This window comes from Podarcis cretensis (genome assembly GCF_951804945.1).
Source record: "Podarcis cretensis genome assembly, chromosome: 3".
NCBI classification, from domain to species: domain Eukaryota; kingdom Metazoa; phylum Chordata; class Lepidosauria; order Squamata; family Lacertidae; genus Podarcis; species Podarcis cretensis.
The window spans coordinates 81,441,860-81,464,923 of NC_137172.1; the positions used below are offsets into that span (position 1 = coordinate 81,441,860).

At 40.5% G+C, this 23,064-nt stretch overlaps 1 protein-coding gene across 5 annotated transcripts in view; it reads left to right on the top strand.

Moving 5' to 3' along the window:
* BACH2 (BTB domain and CNC homolog 2) overlaps nucleotides 1–23,064 on the top strand; it is a 253,179-nt gene that overhangs the window by 48,905 nt on the left and 181,210 nt on the right. The window contains exon 1 of one of the 5 annotated variants that reach the window (XM_079971082.1): nucleotides 17,609–18,474. The exons of 3 other annotated variants lie outside the window; for them this stretch is intronic. The gene's annotated coding sequence lies outside the window, so the exon portion shown is untranslated. Of the gene's footprint in view, nucleotides 1–17,608; nucleotides 18,475–18,967; nucleotides 19,057–23,064 lie in introns of those variants that run through there. One more of the 5 variants, XM_079971087.1, reaches the window with a different exon arrangement.

A 23,064-nucleotide genomic window follows, 5' to 3' on the forward strand; every position in this document is an offset into this window, starting at 1 on the left:
ATGGTTCCCAAACTTTTTTGGCCATCACCCCCTCGGTTCCATAAACACATCCTCTACCCTATCTTGTAAAAAACCATTACTGCATTCAGAATAGCAGTTTGCAGGACACCATAAGGATAACACAATAAAATTCAGAACAGTCACAATTAATTGCACGTTTATTCAAAACCCAATTAAAACTATTTATTAGTTTAACTAATTCAACAAAATTGATTAAACGGACCCAGCGACAACAGCTTTTTTACCTCCAGCACACCTTTGCTGCCACTTTGTCTCTTAGCACCCTGCCAGGTAATCCCACCGCTAACTTTGGGAACCACTGCTCTAGAAGCTCATTTAGTTATATCTTTATTAATAAGAAGGGTAACAAAAGCAACAAGATTCCAGAATGCAGACTTAGGATCGGGTTGAAATCTAATTATGGTTTGATTGTTTGAAAAGGGATCCAAACTATTTCTGGTCAGATTAGGAAGCCTTTTTAAAGCCTGGTTATCAAGTTACCAGGTTATTTGGGAAGATAGACTATAGCTTCCCAGCATCTGTATACAATATGCATGTACTGTGAAAGATAAATGTGCCCAATCATTCACACACACACACACACACACACACCAGGTGTGGGGAACCTTTGACCCTCCAGATGTTGCTGAGCTACAACTGTTGTTATCCTTGGCCAAGCTTGCTGGGCAGATAGGAGTTGCAGTTCAGCAACATCTGGAGGGTCAAAGGTTCCCTGCACCTGATCTAGAAAGAGGTTTCCTACTTTAAACATGTGGAAACCAGACAGATTTCCACATCCAGTGGAGGACTGCGATCACAGCAAGTGGCCCTAGTTCTTTGGTGTCCTTTCATTGAATGTCACAATTTTATCTGTGGACTTAGCTATACAGCTGCAAATAAAACGTTGTGCAATATACAATGTGACACTGGATGGCGATAGTGAGCCTAATGGAAAATTCAATGTATTTTTTTAATGGTTTGTTTGTTTGTTTTTAAGCATTGTCAGAACATTTTTTATATGTGTGTAGATTCCACCAGGGTCCACATTCATCAAATGCAATGTGTATAGCCCAAACATTACGACCATCCTTCAACAAATGGTTTAGGAATGGCATGTGCAAGTTGGACTCCAGACTTGTAAGCTCCCATTAAAACATGACATCCAACACACATTGAAAACGAAGTCTGCATGTATGAAGTGGCTCCGGGTCATAGGAACATAGAGAGATGCCTTATTCTACACTGAATCAGACCATTGGTCTATCTAGTTCACCGCCGTTTAACCCTGACTAACAGCAGCCCTCCAGGATTTCAGCAGGGATCGCTCAGCCCTAGCTGGAGATGCTCAGGGCTGAACCTGGGACTGCATGTTCTAACTCTGAGCTACAGCTGCTCCCATATCCAAACCACAGCTAACTGAGAATTTGAACCCATGTACATAGTCTACAACAATCCAGGTTGATGGACCATTGTGGCTGGCCCGTCAGCCAAGTCATCATCTTATTTAACTTTTTGTAAACCATACTCATGAGGTTCATCTCTCATGAGGTACATCTAAAATGTTTTCCCCTGCCTCACTAACTTGCTCACTCTGTTTTCCTTAATCCAGCACAGCAATACTTCAATATGCTCTGTGACGATATTGTGGAATAAAGGGTGATTGTGAATGTATTTGGGGAAGAGTTCAGCAAATCAGGGCAGTGATTTCTTTATTGAAAAATGTGAACACTTTTAATCACATTAGCTGACATTACAGCAATTTATTTCTCTGCTCTCATAAAAGGAAGTAATGAAGCATGAAATTTCTTAAGGAAATTCTCAACATCAGCCTTCAAGTAATGTTCAACCACATGTGAACATAGGCGGGGGAAGGGAACAGAATAACAGTTCAAGGAAAGTGTCTCTTGTCTTTTTTCAGGAAGAAGAATGACCTTACTATGCCAGTATAATTTTGGGGGTAGGCTTCATTTAAAAAAAATTGTATTAGCATTAAATAAAATTTAGCAGATATACAAATTACAAGTTATGAAAAAAGAAGGAAAAGGAAAGGAAATGGAGAAAAAAGAAGACTACAAAGATAATTATTTCATTTGGCTTTATTCATATTCATTTATTCTTATTCATATATTATAGGAAAGAGTACTATTTTCTTTAAAGAAATTATTGGATTGCCTTTTTCATCTGATCCTAAGGATATCTGTCAATTTCATTGCTGAAAATGTGTTGTCTTTAATGACAAGTGGATATTTAGATTTCCATTACTGAACCATTTTGATTTTATTTATTATTTATATACCACTTACTATCTAAATGATCTTGAAGTGGTTTCCAATAGGTAAATGCACACACAAACATACACGTGCACAGTAAGTACAAAGTACCTTGACAAGATACATAAAATGTAGCCATATACATAAACCTAATATAGAATAGATAAAAACAGAAAGTATTGCAAAGGAGTATAATATAACATTTTGACAGATATGAACTCCAGATCCTTCAATAACTCTTCATTCATTCATTTATTTAAAAAAGAAACACCACATATGTTTGATAAACAACTGGCAGTTAAATGAACTGGCAAAATTTCTTTTGCATTTTAAGTAAATCATATTGGGGAAAATATTTTTTTTAAAAAAATCATATCATGTTTCTTAGTTTCCAGCAAATTTCTTCCCTAGATTTGCACACCCAGCTTTTGAACAGAAGGGGAGTGTGTGGCTTTCTAGTTATTGTGGGCCTCTCCCATCAGACCTAGCCAGTATGGGCAAGGATCCTTGATTATGGGAGTTGTGGTCCAATAACAAAGTTAGATGGCCACAGGTCCCTCACCTCCATCTTCAAACAATTGTATTTCTACTGAAATTTCTACTTTCTGTAGGAACTTAATCCAAATCAAAACCTGCAACAAGATCTAATCAACATACATACAAACTGTTTTCCTTGTGTCCAAAGACACACATTTAGTATTTGATTGCAGTTTCAAATTAGCATTCGTAACTGTTGCCTGACACACTGGTTCCATCTATATTGCACTGTGGCAGCATCTATAACTACCTTTGTCACGATGAATAAATCCTCTCTGCAGCTTTGTTGACAAATAAGCTATTAAAGGATTAGTCATCATCAACACTGAGTGGCACTGGGAGTGCTGGGACAATATACAGAGCTGACATCTTCACTGCCTTGCACTTTATGCTGTGATTTATACACAACCCATTGGCTTGACTCACTGAAAGATATAAACTGAAAAGCAGAGAAATCACTTTTTCATATGTAGCTTTTCATTGGAGGCTGAATCCTGATCCGCCCACCCACCCACTCAACCCCCCCAATCCAACCCACTTAGTTCATCCCTGAGTACATTTAATTAATAGAGTGGCCACTTACACATTGCGAAAAGGGAGGAAAAGCAGGACAAAAGATGTCGCTGATATGCATAACATGTGCACATGCTAATTGCATGTACAGATGCAAATTTATACATGATTACTGTTATTTTAATAGAAATATAGCGCATCTCACCATAATCGAGGCAATGGCCAGGTTTGCTGCTCATTCTCCTTAACGATGTTAAGGAGAATATGAAACTTCAGGAGGGGTGGTTTGGGGATCTTTATTTATGGAAACACCTGAATCCCTATCAGCAGTTATCTGATTTACCTGCAACAAGTTATGTACATATATCTATCTATAATAATATGGGGAGTGGGATTTTGAGCAGAGAAGTGTCAGGGAGTGAGACGAGTGTAGGAGGAAAGAATGAGAGTTTCCTCTCATTCTTTCCTCCTACTGTGCCATCAATGCTGCAGATATGCAAAGGCATATCGGCTGCCTTTCAGACTTCACAGACTTATTCCACATTCAGTATTAGCCACAACACCTTGTGCATGAACCTTACTGGATCCAGTCCAATGGTTTCACTGGGGTTAGAAATACAAAATCAGACCAGTGCTTTCTTTCATTACAAGAACATTATCTTTCTCTTCCAATAGTAAAGGTAAAAGGACCCCTGACCATTAAGTCCAGTTGCGGACGACTCTGGGGTTGCGGCGCTCATCTCGCTTTACTGGCCGAGGGAGCAGGCGTTTGTCCGCAGACAGCTTCCGGGTCATGTGGCCAGCGTGACTAAGCCGCTTCTGGCAAACCAGAGCAGTGCATGAAAATGCTGTTTACCTTCCCGCCAGAGCGGTACCTATTTATCTACTTGCACTTTGACGTGCTTTCGAACTGCTAGGTTGGCAGGAGCTGGGACAGAGCAATGGGAGCTCACCCCGTCGCAGGGATTCGAACCGCCAACCTTCTGATCGTCAAGCCCTAGGTTCTGTGGTTTAGACCACAGTGCCACCCACATCTCTTCCAATACCCTCAGATTAATTTCTTCTGGGTATTCTCTTCCCTCCAGCAGCTTTTTGATTTATTAGCATCTTTCCCCCCCTATATTTAGAATGATCCAAACCCTCCCTCCATTTCTTTGTCCTTTTCCCTGCTTGACGTTTCTGCCATAAAAACAAACAGTATTTTGAATCTAACAAAAGACACGCATACTCACAGGCACACACACACACATGATATGAAACAGATGGCAGAAATAAGGTAGGTGATGATGTGTCACTATAACAATAGGCAGAGCACAATATTCTATAAACATTGCAAACAATCTGCTTCCTCTCATGGAATGCATATGAAAAGCTTTGTTTAAAGAAAGAGTACACTGTACTAACTAACACTTAACAGTGTTGTCATTAAGACTCCAGCTGGTAGAATGCTTGGGTGAAAATGAGCGGCAATGCCTCATGTTCAATCCATTTTGAAGTTAGTTTTCAAGTTAGTATTTGGAAGGAAATGAGGGAAGTCAACAAGCCAGGGGGTGGGGAAGGATAGCAAGAAATTGCTCATTATTGATTTAGGGTGCTTGGGAACTATTCCTTTCTTTGGGGGGGGGGGAGTGAGATTCAATGGCACACCGCCAGATCCAGGTTGTGCAATTAAAGTGGATCTGGTGCTCTTCCAAAAAAGAGAGAGAACATTTCTGACCACAGGAAAACGCACTGCAAAATGTGGGGTAGCAAGTGCTTAATGTGGTGTCTGGGAGCCTCCCCAAAGGCAAATAAATAAGGATGCATACAATCACATTTCTACATGGGTGTCTCCAGTGGGACGGAGTGACAAAAGTAAAACACTGAAAGGGAGGAACAAGCTAGTTTCTCAATAAGAAGGATAGTGACTGCATATCTTGCCTCATTTCTCAGGTTCAATAATTATTATTTTAATGAAAGTTGGGATTCTAGGGATTCTGGTAAATCCAAGGGAGCAAAGCCCCTCCCATATAGCCTCCGCTCAAACCTCGTGCAAACAAATCAGGATGAATGCTCAATAAACAGATGGTACAAAAAAAGGAAATTAATTCCTACAAACTGTAGGCTTGATAAAAAATTATTGGGATCAAAAAAATTATTACAAACTAACATAAAGACATAAGGCATATAAAAATAAGTTTATGAAATCTAATAACAATTGCAAACGATATATATTTATTAATATCCAGAGTGAGAGAGTGCAAACATAATCCACATATACTGGTATAATTTTATGAAATGTAATCACTTACAAACAAGCAATGTATATCTATTAGAATGCAAACACTAACAGCGTGTACTGATGTTTTGTCGGTATTCACTGTTTATGTTTGCAATCTCTTGCTCTGGATATTAATATACATACTGTTTGTTTGCAATTGTTAATAGATTCCACAAAATTATTTTTATATGCCATATGTATTTATGTTCATTTGTAATAATTTTCTATCCTATTTTTTTTATCATGCGCTCAATAAACAAATCCTCTCAAAGTGACCTTACACCCAGTAGCAAATGATTTCAAAACTTACTAACCTGCAGCTAAACACGTCATGCAAGGTGGTGTGCTTTCCTTTAGGTTCTCCTGGAGGGAAAGTGCTGAATTTGGGGTTGCCGCTGCCATGAGAGCAAACTTGAATTATATTCCTGACGCTGCACTACCTGGACTCTATTGACAGGGAGTCCAAGAATCTTGCTGACAGTCCCCTGTCTCTCCTGAGTCCTGACCCCTCCAGAAATTTATCATGAACAAAATTTGATCCTTAAACTGTGGCTAGGCTAGGGTAGACTGTTACCCTCCAGATTTGTTAGACTCCATCTCCTTTCAGCCCCACATATCATGACTAATAGTCAGGGATGCTGGAGGGCCACAGGTTAATTTAAGAGTGTCCCACAGAGTCCACATAATCTCATCTGATAATCAAAATAATAAGACAGAGGCAAAGCCATCTAGTTTATCTTTCTTTTGCTGCTGAGTACAACAATTACAACAAGTCTGTTCAATTCACTCAGATAGGTGCATCTTTGAAATTCAAGAAAGGTACATGTGCAGCTCTCTTGACTCATTTCTCTTGCTCATTATGCTATAAAACTGAGGAACTTGTCTTTACATGAATGCTTAGCATTAAACTTTCTCTCTTTTTCCCTCCAACCCTCTGTTGCTGTCCTAATAATATTTTCACAGGATGCAACAATAGAAATTATTTCAATAAAGTTTCTTTCTCCCTTCAGGAACAGAGGAAATAACTTGTTATGTAGCCTCTTAAAGAGTGACACATCCCTCTGACATCCTCCCAAATTCAGAGCTAATCAAAGGCCCGCATCATTAAGAGTTTTGCTTCTTCTAGTCTTTTATAACTAGCTTAGTTCTTATCAGTTCTGGAAAGGTTGTTAACATCTGGTGCATCACGGAGTGATTCATAGTTTTCATTCAATTACCTCTGTGTTTACTTAGAATAATTTGTGCAATGCTTGCCTTTTTATTATCTCTAACAAGGCTGGCCAAGCTAAACGGTATCTCCTTTCTGGGAAGAGATATCTTGTTACTTCAATTTGGTGCTAAACTTCAGTATGTAATTTCACCTTTGAACATCTTCTATTAGGATACATATTAACAGTCTAGTCCTTTTCCTGACATCAAGGGGCCTGGATTTCCAAAGCTGCAGCAATAGAAGAAGAAAAAAAGAGCTGCTACTAAACAGCTGGAAATGTTTAGTCTCACACCTTCCATTTATTTGTGCTGAACTCAAATGAATGATCTACCTAAAGATGCATTATTCACCAAATGCACAAGAAACTGATGGCCCGTTTTTATACAATAAGCCCACAACTTACACGAGGGTTCAGCTCCCAGGAACTGCGTGCAAACCCCAAAATGCCTGAAGCCAGGAAGACCTGTAAGAAGCCGTAAAAAAAGTGTAAAAAAACCTAGCACTTCCAGCCAAGGATGGCTGCTTTTTAGCTTCCCCACCAGTTGAAAGGGAAGTGACCTTGTATTTGGGGGCCATGCTCTCAGACTGAAGCTCTGCTTGCTCTCAAACCACTTTCCCCTTGCAAAAAGTGGTTGAGTTTACAGCTGTGACTCTTCCCACCATGTGTATTTAGATGAGAAGGACATATTTAAATAACTTGAGGTGCAATCCTAGTTAACTTGCAGTTTGAAAAGCACTCTCACCCTACCCAAAATTAGATATGACCAAGAGATGACCAATAGGTGCTCTCGCTCTCTTTGTAATTTAATGATTCTCTTTGATTATCACAATGAACTGGAAGACCATCTAAACCCTTTCACCACACACACACAGGAGTACTGCTGGAAACTGAAAAGTGGCCAAGTATCTGCTTTGTGTTAGGGAAATCAGTTCTCAATAGCTGGTCTTCTCAATGGCTAAATTTCTGAAGGGTGGGGGCACACATCTTCCTCCATCCCAGCTAAGGATGATGTGACCTAGGTGTCTGTGAAAGAAATCCCCATTCTCTAAAGAGGCTCCCATACCAGTCCAAGAACATCTTCTACCCACGTGATGTTATTACCTACTGATGTTATTACAAGGGCCATTCTTCTTTTTCCTTTGTTTTATAAGGAAGTCTTCTATAACCCTAAATGCATTACTCAAAAGTAAACCACAGGGTTATGAAATCAGTGGCAACCGCTTCCAAGTACTCTTCAGATCCACTGGTCCTAATTCTGTTTGCCTTTAGGTATCGTCAGTCCAAGAGCAGCTCCTTCCCCCACCCCTCTCCCAAGTGGTATGGTACAGGCAGCTTTTTAGGTCCAAGCACAGAAATGTAAAGACAATTAGTCCGTGTTGTCTGGCAGTGGACTTCATTCCATTTAATTTGGAGCTGCAGAGGAATCACCTGATGTCCCATGCGCTTTCATGATTTGATATATTTATATGGATGATATGGATCCTAGAAAAGGTTCTGAATTACTAGTATTTCCCTGACAAATTAAAGGCAAGATGGGATGGGTAATGTAGGTGAAAGGAGCATGTAGTAACAAAGGCTGCATTGCTGTGCTGCTGCTTTGATGTAGCTCATCTTTGCCCTAAAGGAATTTCTTTCTTTCTTTCTTTCCTTCCTTTTTTTTTTTCATCCTATGGTGAGCCAGCAATGAAAACAGTGCTCAGAAATCAAGCCTTTTAGGGAAGGATATCTTGACTTCCATAATATAATGGATGAGTGTGACTGGAGTGCATTTCTATGGTTAGATAGTATCACTTTGAACATTGACCTTTAAAGATTAAATTAAAAGATATTGGCCTTCTTTGACAAAATATTCCATTCAACTATCCTACCTGCCCCCGCCCCCATGTGCTATGTTGACCGTTTTGGAGGGTATGTTTTCTTTCTTTTCTTTTCTTTTCTTTTTCTATCAGGCTGAATAGAATGTCAAAACCTAGCTCTGCAAAGAGTGCAGTGGGCTGCTCAGAACTATATTTAGAACAATGCTGCATCAGATTTACACACACACAGAGAGAGAGAGACACATACACAGACAAGTTGGGAGTGGGATGTACTTTACAGACTTTGGAGCCAAATAGTGTTTTGCTGCATAATGATGATATGCTAACTGTTCTTTGTAATCAGGTTTCTTTTAATTTAAAAAAAATGCCACAGAGCAAATACCCAACACACATTTCACATTTTCAACTAAGGATGTTGTCCCTTAAAACTGATTTTGCAAAGGAAGGAAGGAAGGAAGACATGCATTTGAAATCTTTTGTATTTAATAAGTCCATTACTCAATGGGGCATTGTAATGTAACAGACAGTCCCTTTGCCTATGTTGACTGTAATAAGTAAAATTAAGAGACCTTCGGGAAATACAAAATCCAACTTTAAATGTGATGAAAAAATACATCACAGAAATTGTGATTTTTTAGGATTGTTTCCCACATTAAACTTTCCCCCAGTTATATTTTCCCCATCTTATTTGTGGCATTTGCGCCACAAGAAAATTGGTTGGAATTCCAAGAGCTGCTTCGCTTTACGCAATGAGTTAGCACTAGCTCAGTAGAATTTTTGGCTTACAAATAATAGTGATGTTGATGATAATGTTGTTGTTGTTGTTGTTGATGATGATGATGATGCAGCTATCCTACAAGCTATATCATATATATATTTCATCCCCTAAATTTCAAAAGTGATTTATGAAGAGACACGTGCTGCTACTGATCCACAGAGGAGAGGGGCATTTCTAGGTCTATAGAAGATGTTTTTAAGATTATGGTCATTTAATTACAAATTCTGACCCTGCTGGTAGATGCAGTCCACTGCCACCCAGCTTTATACTTTTTAGATCCTTATTTGCCTAGATGAGAAAGACTCTAGAGTCTAGACCACTTACTAACAAACAGAAGGAACAGTTTACATATAGGATAAACACATAAGCATAGGAACAGAGGAAGCTGCCTAGTAACAAATCAGAAGGTGAATTCATCTAGCTTAGTGTTGCCTGCTGACTGGCACAGCTCTTCAGAATTTCAGACAGGAATCTTTCCCAACTTTAGCAGGAGATGCCGGGGTTTGAACCTAGGAATTTTGCATTCAAAGTGTGTGCACTATCACTTAGTTACATGGTAGGAAATAGGTTGTCAATAGAGGCAGCTGACACCTTTAACCCGAACTTCTGCATTTGCAATCTGTTTTGCATGGTAAAGAATTAAAGAACAGAATAAGCAAGCTTCCAATTTATATTCTCTGGTTTAAATTCTTCCTTGCAGACAAATGACTTGCACAGGTTGCAGAGTTGTAAAATGTGCTTTATATGTATTTTAGGAACACTGTAGGGCAAGTATGAGCAGACATCTGGCTTGTCAGATCGACTTCTTTTGCTCTTGGAACCCCAAGAGCTACCAATCAGTGCCAGATGCAAAAGATATATAGTTATAATTAAATAATAGGGTGTTTCTGAGCACATTCTGAGCCTAGGAATTTGTTTACAGAGCCTGAGCTGAGCTGAGCTTGCAGGCCTTCCACTTAATTTCAGCAGCCTTAATTTCTTAATTTCAGCAGCGTAATTCAGATGAAAATATTGTAAGTTGCTTTGTTGTTGCTATTATTAAAGAATTGAGAGCCAGAAATACTTGCTGATCAGCTGCAAATTACCCAGAGATCCTTTAGTAGAGCCAAATCTACCATCTACCCACCCCTGCTGTAGGATACCATGTGTGCTAATTACCATATCAATTAAAATAAGTCAAAAACAATGATTTACTTGTTATGACTGAAAACCCTAAAGAAAGTCTGAAAAGAGTGCTGGAATTTATTAAAGAATTTGGAGAAGTGGCAGGCTTTAAGCTGAATATAACAAAAACAAAAATGCTTGTTAAAAATGTAACCACAGAAGAAAAGGACGACTTAGAAAAAATATTGGGCCTGAAAATCTCCTCAAAAGTGAAATACTTGGGTATTTGGATCACCCCCAAGAACATAAACTTATTTCAGGATAATTACATCAAAACTTGGTTAGAGATTAGAAAAATACTTTGTAACCTAGAGTAAACTAAAATTAACATTTCTGGGTAGGATTTCAATTATAAAGATGAATGTGCTTCCAAAATTAATCTTTTTATTCCAAATGATTCCAATACTGGGCGAAGCAGGTTGTCTTAGGATACGGCAAAGAGAAATTTCCAAATTCCTGTGGGAAGGGAAGAAACCTAGGATTAAACACCTGATCTTAATAGACATAAAAGAGAGAGGAGGCTTTTCCCTACCCGACTTAAAACTTTACTACGAGGCAGCCTGTTTCACCTGGCTAAAAGATTGGTGCACATTGCAGGATCCGCACCTCTTGGACCTGGAAGGTTTTGACAACCGTTGGGGATGGCACGCCTACCTGATATATGGAAAAGCGAAAATTCATAAAAATTTTACCAACCATATAATAAGAAAATCACTCTTTGCTGTATGGGGAAAATATAAAGACCTGATGGAACCTAAAGTCCCGTGGTGGACTTCTCCAATAGAAGCCGTAGCAGTAAAACGGAAAAATACTCAGGAAAGCTGGCCAACATATAAAACACTTCTAAAAAATGAAGATAACCAAATAAAATTAAAAAACTTTGAGGAAATAAGAGAACACATCTCAGACTGGTTCCAATACCATCAGTTATTTTAAAAAATTAAATCTGACAAACAAAAGGGGTTCTCAACAGAAATTTCCCGATTCGAATCTGTTCTTGTAAATTCTAAAAGAAAAACTCTTTCCAAAACTTATCGACTCCTTCAAGGAGCAGGAGGTAACAGTGGCAATGGTGAGGTGGTCCCAGGATTTTGGCCATTCAATAACCATGGCCCAATGGGAAAATTTATGGAAGATCAATTGGAAATTCACAAATTGTTACACGATTAAAGAGAACTTTCAAAAAATGCAACATCGATGGTATCTAACACCATGGAAACTTTCAAAAATGTATAAAAATGTGTCAAGTAATTGTTGGAGATGCGGTGAATCAGGAACATTCTACCATATGTGGTGGACATGTAGGAAAATGCAGGTATTCTGGGAGAGTATCCATGTAGAACTGCAAAAAATGCTAAAGATCTTTTTCAATAAAAAACCAGAGGCCCACCTCCTGGGAATAACAGATTTTGATATTCCACAAAAGAGGAAGGGTATCTTTTTATATGCAACGGCGGCAGCAAGAGTTTTGATCGCAGCAAAATGGAAGAGTAATGAAATCCCCTCTATACAAGATTGGATCCAAAAGCTGACAGAATATGCCAAATTAGATGGTTTATCAGAAAAAATAAAGAATAAATCAAAACAGGAATTTGTTTCAAAATGGGAGGTTTTCAAAGATTATCTGAAAAATAAATATAGTAGTTTAAATTCTGTTGCAGCATTCGAGGAACTTCAGTAACACTTGCAAGGTAGATATAAGAAATTAGATTTACTGAGAATAAGTTTAATTATGATAAAAGTGTGTACTGGCAAAAAGTAATATAAATTTGAAATATGGGATAGACGGGAGGTTGGGTCTTTAGTGTTAAGACCAATAGATGTTTTATTGTTTGCTAAGAAAATTATGTGTATATGGTTATTTTTGTAATTTGTGTGTAATTTGGTATTTGTGTGTGTGTGTGTTTTCTTGTTGTATAAATAAAAAACTTTTTAAAAAGTCAAAAACAAAATTCCAACAAGTTATACCTCTTAAGTGATATGCCAACTATGCATATGTTATTATTTATGAAACTCATTTCCAATAAATGATTCTGGATAGCACTCATTTACTTTAATGAATATCACACATTTAAAGAAGCCGTATAAGGCTGTGATCCTATACCCACTTAGCTGGTAGGAAGCCCCACTGAACTCAGTGGGACTTATTTCTCAGTAGATATGGCTTGGCTCATGCTATAAGGCAGAGCAGTCCAGCTTTTCATGTCAAGAGTATTGTGACATGAAACCTGTGGGCTACAAACTACCTTGTCGCACGGGGGTGGAGAACAAGGCCAAAATTTGATTCTCCCTCCCCCCAGCTCTCATGATGCCTTCCCAAAACCAGCTAAGCAAGACACTGAGTTTTGAAAAGGAGGCATGAGGCTCATGAGGCTCTGGCATGATGCTTCCCAAAGCTGGAAAAGTGATAACTGGGCTTTGGGAAGGCAATGTGAGGACTGGGGTGGGGCGTCAAATGTGGCCAAGGGCCACCAAAAAGGCATTGAGAGCTGCATGTGGCCCTTGGGCCAAGCATTGGACCACCCTGCTGTAAAATATTAGTAACTACCCAAGTGTCAATCACAAAGGGACTTTCCAGACTTTTATTGCCTGTGTGTCTCAGCGTTTCAGTACTATTAACTATGGCCATAATCACACCATGCGGTACTTTTAAAGCACTTGGATACTGTTCACAAATGATAACATTTATTTGTTTGTTTCATATATATGAAACAACATGAAAGTAGTAGTTATACGCAATCAGTTTCAATTAATATATTTTATCATATATATATTCCTACGATCTCAAAACCTCTCATTTTCTGAATAAATAAACAAATTACAAAGACCTGTCTTTTATAAAGTCCTTTCATTTTCATTCAGTTCAAGGTACAATGTTTACTTAAAATCCTTAATTAAAGTTAGGGGAGGTAGGCACCGAGGTAATAGGTTAATTGAAAACTGGATCTTGTTTATTGCTTACTGGAATTGCAGAATGCAAGTTACAGTAAATCCTTATATATTCTTTGGAGGCATGCAGATTTAAGAAACAGTGGGATTTGTATTCTGTTAATTAATTCTTTTTTGTGTGTGATGCCATTTCTTATACCTCAAGCGGCTCAGGTCCTCAAGGATTTTTCCAGCTCTACAAACCCAAGATTGCCCTTTGGCTTCACTAGTTTGTTGTCTCACAACTTCTTCTGGCTATCCTTAGACAATCATTCTTTCTTCTTTCTCCCTCCTCCATCCATTGTGTTTCTTCTCTCTCTGATCTTGCAAATTCAAGTCCAGCCGTGCTGTGCCTGCTGGATTTCCTCTTTCCACTGACCTACATCATTTCTATTGGCTTTCACTCACTCAGCCTCATTACACCAATCTTCTTCCTCAACCTCATTAGTATTTTCATATCTTTGTGGCTTCACTTTTTATGCCATCTGCTATATCCTGCATGACTCATCACTAGAACAACAAAAATCCCTCCTCATGCTAAAGCAACAATAAGCTCAGCAAATTGTCTCCTCTCCTGTCAAAGTATGGGAAGAACAAAGCAGAATACAAAGGTGGTGCTGAATTAAAATCTGAATGGAAACATTTTTTTAAAAGATATAAAATCCCCTGCAGGTGCCTAACACCCGTTCAATTTTGCTTGATGTTAGCAAACTGAAAATTCTTCCTTTTTAGATGTCTTGGTTTGAAGCTGTTACAGTCCTAAATCTGAACAAATCTGAAATCTTTTCTAGCACATTTTTACACACCACTGTAAACATTATTCAGTCTTAAAATCCATCTGAAAATGGTAAGAAGAAAAGGCAGTTGTGGGGGTTTCCAAAACAATTTCTTGAAACTGAGTGAATGGTCATTAAAATGGCAAATGCAATGCAATGTGGGCAAGTGTAAAGTGATGCACATCAGAGCCAAAAATCCTAATTTCACATAAACACTAATAGGGACTGAACAGGCAGGGACTGACCAGGAAAAAGGTCATGAATTGTGATGAATAGATCAATGAAAATCAGCTATGAGTAAAGCAAATTTTATACTAGGGATAATTAGGGAAGGGACTTAAAATAAAACTGCCAATATCTTTATGCCATTATTCAAATCTATGGTGCAACCATGTTTGGAATACAGTGTTTGGTTCTGGCTGCTGCACCTCATAAAGGGTAGTGTATGGTTGAAATAGGTTCAGTAATAAGCAACCAAACGATCAAGGGGCTGGAGTGACTATCCTATTAGAAAAGGTTCCAACATTTGCAGCTTTTTAGTTGGGAGTACAAGGGAAGGGGAAACATGACAGAGCTGTGTAAAATTATGCATAGTTTGGAGAAAGTGTGTAGATAAAGGAATTTAATAAAGAGAGTTTTCTTCATCTCAGAATATTAGAATCTGGGATCACCTAACAAAGCTGAATATTTGAAGATTCAGGACAGGTAAAGTACTTCTTCATGCTGCACATTGGGAAACTGCAAAACTCACTGGCACTTGGATCACTTTATAAGGCTAGACTTTGGTGCACTTGATGGACTTGAAGCTAGATCTAGCAGGTTCTTCTTCTGTTTTTATCCTCAGAAATATGAAGCATGGTCCAAATTAAGTTATGCACATGTAGGTCTGATCAGCTTTGATAGGTGAGATAATGCATTTGGGAATGTTTGATTTATGAAATAAACATTTAAATGCAACCCACAGGAAAAAAATATCAAAACAACAAGGCTGCTCCCTGTTCCATCAGGGTTCAAATTCGTTTGCCTGGCTCAATGCTGCTTTTTAATGTGTGCATTATGAGGTTGTTTTCTGCTTGCTATCAATAAATCCCACATCCACTCTCCATTAAGAGGTGTTGGAGAGTTACTTCCCTGCATTTCACAGTATGTTGCGATAATGAGCACAATTAGTGATGACTATTTTCATTTCATATATTTATTGCTTTGTTTGGCTAGGGTGAGATTCATATGCCAATATTGCAATATCTCGAAAGAACGTTCAAGGAACATTAAAGAAATAAGTGAGAAATCAACAGATCAATGAATCAAGCATGAATGAGTGCTCTCTCTCTCTCATTGAATCACAGAGGGATAGTGTAATTAGTGTGTAGCAGCAAATACAATATTGCAACATTGTAAAGACTAAGAGGGATAATGTGCTTAAATGCATATAGATTAGGCTTCATCAAACACATGGAGTATTATCCTCAAGTTGGCAGACAGATATATGCATGTATCTCATATATATGTATGGTGTACACACAAACACATACAGATATACATACACATAGAGATGAAATGAAAAAGAGAAAAGAAAAGAAAAGCTGTAGGTCATGTAATATAGGAGGTCCACTGGCCAATACAGTGATATCTCAGGTTACATATACTTCAGGTTACAGACTCCGCTAACCCAGAAATAGTACCTCGGGTTAAAAACTTTGCTTCAGGGTGAGAACAGAAATCGTGCTCTGGCGGCACGGCGGCAGCAGGAGGCCCCATTAGCTAAAGTGGTGCTTCAGGTTAAGAACAGCTTCAGGTTAAGAACAGACCTCCAGAACAAATTAAGTACTTAACCTGAGGTACCACTATATGTGTTTGTTACCTTTCTATGTAAAGCTTACACAAATACAACATAATAAACGACCTATTCAAGACAGCGGCAATTGGTGCTGCTATCTGGGTAGCAAACTATGGTCAGCTAATTTAACAGCTGCAGGGAGGCATTCCTTCTGCGGTGCATGGGTCACTTCTGATCTTACATGCTTTTGAACTTTGAATAGTAATAGCCTTTTGGTCTCATTCTTTTCATTCCACCCTCCCTTATTTCTTTTACTCGTAAGCTGCCCAGAGGACTTTGCATTATGGTGCTGAGTTGTGGAGGCTGCCCTGGAGTGCCTTTGTGTCATACCTGGAAAACTTTGGCAAAAGCCCTTGCAATTATGGCAAAATGTGGAAAAAGAGGATGGCAGGTACTGTGTCATCACACAGTGCAGGATGTAAAATACCTGGGCTTTTTGTTTTGTTTTGTTTTTTTAAAAGGAGGGAAAGTGGAGGTATAAAGCCAGGACCATGGAAAGGCTTGCAAAAATAAAATCAAGCCAATACTAAGTTAAACAATTTACTGCCCCAGTGACCACCATGTAAGGTGGGGGGGCTGTAGTTGTTAGAACCTGGATCTCTCTCTCTGATGCCACCACAGCTCCAGAGGCAGCAGGTGCATGTTCCTCCTATTATCAATGCAGCATATTATTTATACCAATTTACTTGTTTATTTTATTTTTTATTAAGTTTATATACTTCCCTTCATCCCAAGATCACAGGGTGGTTTACAATATATAAGCTATTGAATGTTACACACACACACACACACAGAGAGAGAGAGACAGAGAGAGAGAGAGACAGAGAGAGAGAGAGCTCTTTTTACAATGCAGCTTTAAAAAAATTAAAACACCTATCGATTTATCGCCCATTGATGCTTGTGTTGTCTTGGCCCATAGTCTAAGCCCATTTATTATTCCACGAAAGCACTTCGTTTAGCACATATTGGTGATTACCACTTTATTATGTTAGCTTCGCGCTTGCCACGTTTTTATTAAACACGTTTCAGTTTGCGATGGAGAAGGAGGTGGTATTCAGAATTCGCCTAATGCATCTCTCAGGAACCAAAGTCCTCGCTAGTCGTTCAGCACAGAAACAATGACCTCATGCCCCTTTCGGCTACACACATACACAGCGGCTGTGGCTGCTTTATTGTCCCGCTGGGGCTGCGTTACAAACGAGTTCCCCTTCCCTGGCTCTTCCAACAAACGCAGAAGTGAGGAAGGAGAGGGAAGGAGGGAAAAGGAGGACTACAATTCCCAGTGTGCCTTTCGATAGCTGCGCGAACAGAAAAGGAGGAGGGAGAGAGAGAAAAGTTAGGAGCGAAGGAGCAGCGCTTGGAATCGCTGAGGCCGCTGTGCGCATGCGGGCAGGAGCCCTGGGAGAGAATGCCAGCAGCGCAGGAGCTCCTATTCGCAGAGCGGGTTTACGCCCGGTTGTGCGCGTGCGGGCCCGCGCCGCCTTAGGAGCGTGCGCTACGCGATTTGCGCGGCGTTATTGTGAATGGCGGGGGGGAAGGCGGGGTGGATTCTATGCCTTGTATGCATGCATGCATGTATGTGAGTGTGTGCGGTAGTTGGTAGTGGCGGCGGCGGCGGCGGCGGTGGGAGGAGGATGATGTCAGCCTGCGAATGTCAACAATGTAGCGATTGAGGGGAGTAGGCGGCGTTCCATTGGGAAGAGCGCGAGCCACCGGGAGAGTCAGTGGAACCAACAGGACGGGGGCAGCAGCCGCAGCCGCAGCAGCAACAATACGACGACGCCGGGCTGCGAAGAAGCGCGGAGCTGCCGCCGCCGCCGCCGCCTCCGCCTTCGCCTTGTGCACAGAAGCCCCCGAGCGCTGCAGCGGCAGAGCAAGCCCTGCGTGGCTCCCCCCTGCCACCTCTCTCTCTCTCTCTCTGCCTCCCCCCACATCCCTTTTCGCCGTTGCAGCCTCTTCTTCCTCCACCACCGCCACCCTCTTCCACTTCCCCGCCCCCTCCCTTTTATATGTCTATATCCATTTCTGTCCCCCCCTCCTTTTATGTCTATGTATATGCATGCCTATATGCGCGTGTACATAGGCATATCTAAAACTCCTCCTGTGCAAGACTTCGCTTCGCGAGGCAGCTGGCTGTTGTTGTTTCCATTTCATTTTATTTTTTGATCGGCGAGCAAGTCGGTATGTGACCGGCGCCTTCTTTGAGGCGCACATTTTTCTACAGACCACCTCAGCGGCCACCGCGAGAGCCCTCAGCGAGATCCAGTTTTGTTTTTTTTTGTTTTTGTTTTTAAAGACCTATATAGATAGATATATTTCGCCCCCTTCCCGACGTTGGCAGGGAAAGGACCGGTCGCTTGTCGAAAGTTGCGTGGATGAGAAGGTGAGTCTCGTTCTCTCTCTCTTGCTTCTCAGGATGGGAAGAGGGCGAAGTTTGGCGCCGCGGGTTATCTGGGGGGAAAGGGCTGCTTTCCTCGCGGCGGGAGGGAGAATGTGCCTGCGCTTTATTTCTCTGCCTTTGCGCCTTTGTATTCTGGCGGGAGACCAGCCTCGTTGATCCGGAGGCTTCAGAAAGTCGAGACGTTGCAGCGCGGGAAGTGTACACGAAGCGAAGCCAGACCTGTTGTGAGGAGGCGGACGGCCGTGTGTTGCGCTCCGAGAAGATCTGTTTTTGTGTGTGTGTGTGTGAGAGAGAGAGAGAGAGAGAATGTGAATTGTGACCGGCACTGCTTTGGCTCTGTTGGGAGTCCCGCGCTAGGGTGGCTTTTATAGGTGGCTGGGGAGGAGCGAAGCGAAGGGAGGGGTGTGTGTGGCGTGGAGAGGGTTAGGCCTGCCTTATACAGTGGGCATTTTTTAATTTCATTAAAGCTTCCGTCCCAGCGCGCCAGGGGAAAAGTGGTGACTGCCCTGTGCATGCCCGGGGATGGGTGTTTTGAGCAAGCCGCAGGAGGAGGAGCTCTGGATAGTAAGTCGGAAAGCGGGGAAGGGGAGGGGTGGAGTGGAGAGAGAGCGACTCTTGTTTTTCATGCGAGCAGCTGTCAGATTGCGAGGCCTTTTTAACAAGCTGGGAAAGAGGGAAGGGGGAGTTGGCAGGCAAATATTCCCTGGCCTTGCACATCTACTTTTATGAATTCTCCCCTTCCCCCAAATGTGTCTCCGGTGCATTCCAGTTTTCCTGTGTTGCAACAGCGACTTGATGGTTCTCAACTGGGGTTGGGAAAAGCTTGTGCAGAACCTGGGAATGCTTTGAGACAAGTTCTAAGAAAGGAAGAGGTTGTGTTGTTGTTGCTGCTGCTGCTGCTGAGGGTTGCTTCAGGTGGTGCTGAATAGTGAGCGGGCAGAGAGGAGATGGGTTTCTTTTTGTGAGCTTGTTTTGTTTGTTCAGTCTGGGTGGCTAAATGCTTCCTGCCAGATCCTTATTAAAGCCATCCAGCATGGGCAAGGCATGCAAAGCTGCTCTCATTATACCCGCTGCTTCTGCCCTCATCCTCCCATTGGGGTTTCCTATTCATAAGTCGATATGGATTGGGGATGTCCATCTGGTCAGCACCTCAAATCCTTTCTTGCCTCCCCTTCTTCCTCCCTTTCCTTCTTTGGGGCATAATAGGAATTACTTTGTGGTGCATTGCAATGCAATGAACACTTTGGGAGTCAATACTACATTGCAAGTTCCTGTGTATTCAAAGGCAGTGTCTAGTATTATTCTGTTGATTGCTTTGAAGATAAATTTATGTTCTGTTTCCTCCCAGAGAGAAATCTGGAACATGCATTTGTGAAAGTACTTGGGTCACTGTGTGCAAGTGTGCATACTTAGGACATCAAAAATGATTGCTTCATTTATAGCGTCAGGCTGCCAAATCATTTAATTACTGGAAGTGCCTTGTGGCAAGCAAAACTCTCCTTTAAATTATTTGTGACAAACGTTAGAGGATGCTTTCTTGTAACACAAAAGATTGTGCCATAGTTTTTTTAAAGAGTGGTTTCTATATCAATTTAATCTGTTGAGTTGCACAGCAAAGGATAATTACTTCCCAACAAAATATCTCACTTGCCTAGTGGGTTCCCAAAATAAGATAATGCTAAATGAAAGACCACATTTTTCATCTCTCTCTCTCTCTCTCTCTCTCTCTATTCTGTATAAAGTTGGAGAGAGATGTTAACGCCGATAATTATTTTCCCAGATCATTAAAATGTAACATACAGACCAGGCCTCTTAACTGTAAAGGCTTTGGCTGTCATGAAGTAAGCTAAGTGTGAAATCATGCCTCTCCTTTTGTGGAACAGGCTATTTTTGTAAATCACCAGACGTTTTTTTTAAAACGCTTATTGTGAGATCATTGGGCTTTTCATTACTGAGGCACTAGCAGATTTTGAGTAAACTTTTTTTTCTATTTTAGATTATCAGGATGTGGAAGTGACACCTTACACGGAGGGGCCGTAGTTTAGTGACAGAGAACATCTTTATGTGCAAATAGTCTCTAGTTGAATTTTTTGCCATCTCTAGTTAAAAGGAAATAGGTGACATGCCAGACCCATCTCTGTTTGAGATCCTGGAGAACTTGCCAGTCAGAGAAGGCAATGCCTGGGACAGATTGGCACATGACTTAATGAAAGCAGAGGCAAATTTCAAACTAGGAATTTCTTATTTGTAGCTCAGCCACTCAATCACTATGCTATACTTCATATATACAACACACATAATATGTTGTGCTAGGTACACACGTGTCCTCTATTTGGTACAATTTCTCCCTAGAATTACATAGGAAAATGCTCGTATTTAGGGTTTAGGACCATTACAGACCGATCCATTGCATATTTACTGAAAACAAGTCCAATTCTGATCAGTGCACTTACTCCCTGGTAAGTGTGAACAGAAGTGCAGTCTTAGCCTACATTCAAAAGCACATAGAGTAAAATTTTCATTGATCTCAATGGGGCTTTCTTCTGAATAAGCACGAACAGGATTAGGCAGCACACGACTATGTATTGTCTCTACTAAAATCATATTTTCTTAGAATAAAATGCTAATAAATGTTATCCTTTGGCAGTAAAAATAATTTAGCACTCTTTTAATATGACTTCCTATTCTAGGTTGGACTATTTGCCAATCTGTGCCTTTCACTATGCCAGTTCATAGCATTATGAGCATGAGTCGGCTGGGTATTGGGCTCACATGAACCCTTCTCCCCTGTCTTCCTTTGATCTAGCTGCAAAAAGGCAATTGGAAGCTTCAACTTCCACTTCCACATTGTAAACTAACCAGAGTTAGTTACATATGGATTTAGGGGGATTTTGGTTTGAGTAAACTGTTTTTTTCAAATAAGCCATGATCATGCTATTGAGTATTATCCTGGCTTGTTCTAAAACCATAGCGTAAAAGTAAATACAAATTAATTTAATAAAAAGTGATTCTAATCCTCTCCCTATATCCATACCAGGGAGCGAGAACATGTGAGCCAAAGTGTGATAAGTGTTAAAGCAGGCATAGGTAAACTCGGCCCTTATCTGAAGAGACTACAACTCCTACCATCCCTAGCTAACAGGACCAGTGGTTAGGGATGATAGGAATTGTAGTCCCAAGACATCTGGAGGGCCGAGTTTGCCTATGCCTGTGTTAAAGTCATATTTTAGTATTGCACCACAACCCCAGCAAATATAGTCAGGACTTGACCTACAGCAGGGATCGCGAACTGCATCTGACTGGTGTTTCAGATCATTATTTCTCCCATCCCACTCCATGGTCAAGTGGACAGGTGGGCAGGGCCACAATGATGTTAGGTAAGCCCCCCATCTTTTTGTCCTCATGGTTTGAAATCAAATATTGCAGTCAAAGACTCAACCTGTAAAGCAGGAATGATCAGCTGATGTTGGGTGCTGTGAAGACCCCCAAGTCAGCTGATTGTCACATCTTGTTACACACTTGTACATAGCACTTTGCACAGGCCTTTGTAGGCACGCCAAACACTACACCACTTCAGCTGAGCCAGGTCTCTCATATGGTGTTGGGCATGGAGCAGATGAGCATGATGTGATCAAAATGGCCTCATGAGCCAAATGGGGAAGCGTGATTAGGCCCACAAGATGAAGGTTCTCCATGCCTTACCTTTATACAGTATTGTGTTTTATAAATGGCTAAGCCTGCTTCACTCATTAAGATTCACTCGTGTCTTTTTTTTTAATGAGTAACAATTGTTATTACCTACTTGAAGCTTATGTAAGTTCAACACACATCAAATATACCCCCGCCCCCCAAAAAAATTAATAGAGATGTATCTGAGATGTTTATGTCAGCATTGTAGCTTTTTGATATGACAATAAATAGATTTTAAGGAAACATAGCTAAGAAAACAAAATGCTAATACATTTTAGCCTGCAAACAGTAAATAATACTCCAATTGTTTTTTAAATGAATGTCAGAATTGTAAGACGGTGCCAGTTCTGCCCCGTTGTAGAATACTTCCTCACACTTCAGCCCAAATTGAGATATGTCCTTGAAAATATTGGATGCTTGACATCGAATTCTTAGTGTAAAAGGGATGACACTTTGTTTTGTGTTTCTTTTTCAACTCCCTGCTTTACAAGCGTGGGAATAAGAGTAGGGATTGTACGTTGGTATTCCCAGTTCTGCAGATAACTTGTTCTGTGACATGCTTCATTTTCTCAAGCTGTACAGGTAATGCCTACAGCGATGTTATAAAGATGATTGATGTTTTCAAGAGAGTTAAGAGATCTCTTGATGAGCAAATACTGTAGAGGTTCAAGCAATAGCTGAGGTAAACTCCAGACCTAATTAACTTCTGGAAGGTATGCATTCATATGCAATTGTAGGCAGGAGAGACAGGTTGAGGTGTGGAGGGATGACTACACACTGCTACTTAACTTGCCACTAGAGAGCCTTGTGGGAAACTTGCAGTGCAATCCTGTATATGTTCACTCAGAAGTGAAGTTCAATAAAGCTGTGAATAAAATTGCA